The 4,701-nt window shown below is 37.5% G+C and overlaps 1 pseudogene; it reads right to left on the minus strand.

The window, feature by feature from the left end:
* Window positions 1-2,720: 2,720 nt before the first annotated feature.
* Window positions 2,721-4,495, minus strand: LOC121480773 (annotated as a pseudogene).
* Between the last annotated feature and the right edge of the window lie 206 nt (window positions 4,496-4,701).

Below are 4,701 nucleotides of genomic sequence, written 5' to 3' on the forward strand. Positions count from 1 at the left end.
ACTCTATGAAGTTCTGCAAAGCAAAATGAAGATGTTTGTAAAAACATCTCATTAAAAGTACAGACTTGGTCATGATAATCAGTGGAATTTTAGGTTTTTTGTTTTTGTTTTTGTTTGGTCTGACGTGTTACAAAAGGGACTATCCAGGTCGATTTTATGGGCAAAAGCTGGGCAATGAAATACCGACTTTGCTTATATAAGTAGTTTGAACTGAACTTAACCTTATTATGGAGAACAGGGGCAAAAATTATAGGTGATTATTCTTTTTGTAAGTAGTGAAAATGAAAAGGTTTTTGAAGGCTTTTTGTTCAGCTGAGGAAATTGAACAAGACAAAACAAACAAGTAGAAACAAAATCCCATTTCCTTGGGAATACACTAATTATTTATATTATGCCAGAGCTAAAAGAAAAACACAAGCTTTGATGCCTGTCTCTCAAGGTTATTGTTTTGTGAGTATTTTTTTCTTTTTCTGTGAAAATCTGAAAACCCAGGTTGTTTGTATCTCCCACATACAACAACAACAAAAAAAACCTCCCACTGATATATTTAAGAAATAAATGTGATTTCTTACTTTGCCTTCTATTTCTATAGCATTTTCCCAATATTATTTTTTAAGAAGTTGTAGATTTATAACAAAATTGAGGAGAAAGTATAGAGATTCCCCATATAACTCTGCCCCCCTCCCCAAGGCAAAGCCTCCCCTACAGCACTCGCCAGAATGATGCATCGCTTACTGATATATTATAATCACACAAAGTCCATGATGTACCTTATGGTTCACTCTTGATATTTTACATTTCATGGCTTTGGTGAAATGTGTAATGACATCTATCCATCATTATAATATCCTACAGAGTATTTTCACTGCCCTAAAAATCCTCTGTGCTCTGTCCATTCATCTCCCCTCAGCTTCAACCCCTGCCAACCCCTGACCTTTTCCTTGTCTCCATGTGTTGCCTTTTCCAGAATGTTACATAGCCAGAATCCTACAGCATATGCAGTGTTCTCAGATTGGCTTCTTTCACTTAGGAACATGCATTTGAGTTTCCTGCATGTCTTTTCACGGCTCCATAGCTCATTTCTTTTTAGTGCTGACTAATATTCCACTGTCTGAATGTTGCACCAATGTTCTTTTCTTTTTAAGGAATATTGGGAACCCTTCATTAGGCACTTGATTTAGTTTCTATAAAGTTGCTTAGATTATTATAATCTATTCATTGTGTATCTTCTATCCAGTATGCACAATGGAATTGGAATAACTGTTTAGTCCCCTATAAACATATATTTGATTAGAAGTCCCAAGTTTCTGGGGCGCCTGGGTGGCTCTGTTGGTTAAGTGTCTGCCTTCGGTTCAGGTCATGATCCCAGGGCCCTGGGGTTGATCCAAATCAGACTCCTCAGCAGGGCATCTGCTTCTCCCTCTGCCTCTCCCGCTCCTCCCTCTACTCGTGCTCTTTCTCTCAAACAGATAAACAAAAATCTTTAAAAAAAAAAAAAAAGAAGAAGTTCCAAGTTTCCTTTAAAAAAAAAAATCCTTAGGAGAATCATTTTGAATGATGAAAAGCAAATCATTTAAGTTCACCCTTTCAAATCTCAGAAGGGTTCAGTTGCTTCCAATTTTCTAACCTATACATTGTATTTTAACCTGTACATTTTTATTTGAAGCTAAATTTTTCAATTTAGGATCTCATGCTGTTTCCAAATCAATATCAATTTTTCGGAAAATCTGTACTCTGCCCCACCATCACAATAAAAAATATATATTTTGCTTCTTTTCTGTGAAATTTTGTATAGTACAGTTATCAGTTACATAGCTAAGCTTTATTCTTTGCTACGAGGTGTTGAATTCAAACCGTTTAAATCTTTATAAACCTTGAGAGTTTAAAATCTTCTTTAGAAATTAACAGAATTCTGACTTAAAAGTTATACTTGCTTTGAAAATTCAAATTTTTGCTTGTAGCTTATAGATGTTATATGCATATTTTATTTATTGTGATAATAAAATTGTTTAACCTATTTTTCCTGGAGACTAGTACTGGGATTCTATGTCCAAACTTATCTATGAGACATAGAGTTGGGAAGAAGTGCACAATAATATCAGTGTTTATAACCATTGAGTGTGACATATGCCCGGCACTACAGTGGACAATTATGCTTTTTGTTTCATCTAGCACACTTTCAGCCTGACAAAGTGGCATTATCATTCTCATTTTATAGATAAGTAAACTGAAGCTCTAAGGAGTCTTGAGTATTTACAAGTTCACTTAACTAGCAAGTGACAGAACCAGGAATCAAACCCAGATATTATTTTTTCTTTTCTTTTTTAACTTTAAACAAATTTTTATTACACAAAGGTTGTCACATAATTGGATATTTTTCTACTTGGTAACGATTTTTCTTACTCTCCACAGGAAGGCTTCTTGACTTTTCATCTGCTGATGGCAAACACTAAAATCCTGATTTTAACAGAATAGTAGTAAAAATGCCTCAGTGATTTAAGTTGGTACATGGCTCTTGTACTCAGTTATCAGGAATGTACAAATGTCTTTTTATTCAGAAATACAAAATAAATTATCTGTAGGCATGGACAATGGCAGCAGTAAACCATTATACGTTGTCAACTGAAACCAGTAAATGATGGTTATAGTGATTTTCTTAAACACCAGCCAGCCTTTTCTTCAGTCATTTCCTTCAACTGACTTCTCTGAAGTTTTGGTTGAGGAACACAGCCTTGAGCTTCCTCTCACAGTTCTTTAAGAATGGTAAAGCACTATTCTAGGAATCAGAACATGCCGCCTCCCATGCCACCTCCCATTCCACCCATTCCACCCATTCCTGGGTCCTTCTCTTCTTTAGGAATTTCGGTGACTACTTCTGCTGTACTTAACAGAGAGACCACTCCAGCAGCATCCAATAAAGTAGTTCTTACCACCTTAGTTGGATCAATGATTCCTTTTTTCCACCATATTCACAAAATCTCCAAGCATAGCATCATAACCAACTTCTGAGGAACTCTGCATAATTTTCTCAACTATTAATGATCTTTCAACACCTGCATTCTTAGCAATGGTCACTGCAGGAATTTTGAGTGTTCTCTTAATAATTTCGATACCGATTCTTTGATCTTCATTAGCTGGAGTTATTGAATCCAAGGCTGGAATGCACCGAAGCGGGGCACAACCCCCTCCCAGAACAACAGCAGCTCTTGTGGCCTTGAGGGCATCTGTAACTGTCTTTCCATTCACTTCAACATCACTTGTCCCACCAACCTTCAACACAGATACTTCATCTGAGAGTTTTGCCAGACGTTCATTCAGCTTTTCCTTTTCATATTCACTAGTTGTGATATCTAACTGCTCAATGATTTCTTGAATATGTTTTTCAATTTGCGCCTTGTCACCTTTTCCTTTTAAAAGCATGGCATCATCTTTGGTCACAATGACCTCTCCAACTTTTCCTAAGTCGTGAGGCTGAACATCTTTGAGATTTAGAGTCAATCCTTCTCCAAACACTGCACCACCAGTAGCAATAGCGCTATCTTTAAGCTGGTTCTTTCTATTGTCACCAAAACCTGGAGCTTTGACTGCCATAACCTGAAGACCAACTTTTAGCCTATTTAAAACAAGTGTACTCAGAGCTTCTCCATCAACATCTTCAGCAATTATGACCGAGGGCTTCTGGTGAGCATTGGCAATTCCAAGAGCAGGTACAATGGACTGGACACTAGAAATTTTCCTTTCACTCTATAGAGTGAAATTTTCCTTTCACTCTATAGAACATAGGCATCTTGGAATTCACATTTCTCACCTTTCGATGTATTAATAAAGTATGGAGAATTATAACCTCGAACTTCAAACTTCATGCCCTCAGTAATTTCTAATTCATCATTCAGTGTTTTCCCATCCTTTACTGTGATGGCACCCTTTCTTCCAACCCTTTCATTGCATCAGAAATGATGTTGCCAATTTCTTTGTCTCCATTTGCAGAAATCGTAGCAACCTGAGAAATTTCTTCATGGGTTGTCACAGGTTTAGACTGCTTCTTAAGTTCAGCAATTACAGCATCAACAGCTAACCTCACACCTCCTCTGATTTCCACAGGATTAGCACCGTTGCTAAACTTCTCAAAGCCTTTCTTGGCAATAGAGCGTGCCAAAACAGTAGCAGTAGTGGTACCATCCCCAGCCTCTTCGTTTGTGTTATTGGCAACATCTTGAACAAGTTTATATTGTCTTTTAACTCAATTGACTTTGCTACGGTCACACCATCCTTTGTTACTTTTGGGACTTCCCCAACTCTGTTCAATAATCACTGTTCTTCCCTTTGGCCCCATAGTAACCGCCATGGCATCGGCTAAAAGATCTACACCTTGAAGCATTAAGGCTTGGGCATCGGCACCAAATTTTACATCCTAGGCATAGGCCCGAGTGAGATGAAGAGCCAGTGCTCTGGACTCTGGCCTAATTTGGTGGAGGACTGCGGGTAATTGAAGCATTTCTGCGGGACAGTGGCAGAGTGTGCGAGTGGCAAGGCAGGCCTTTGGAGGAAACTGAGGGCTATTTTTTTCATTATAATATGAAAAAAACTGTTCTATTATTGAGTATTATGAAGTATTAGTATTAATATTAGTATTAGTATTGAGTATTAGTGTTGTGCTGATGGAGCTAAAATGGAGTGTCCATGTAAAGCCAAAGTTTTTCT

Source organism: Vulpes lagopus, chromosome 22, assembly GCF_018345385.1.
Source record: "Vulpes lagopus strain Blue_001 chromosome 22, ASM1834538v1, whole genome shotgun sequence".
In the NCBI taxonomy this organism is placed as follows: Eukaryota; Metazoa; Chordata; class Mammalia; order Carnivora; family Canidae; genus Vulpes; species Vulpes lagopus.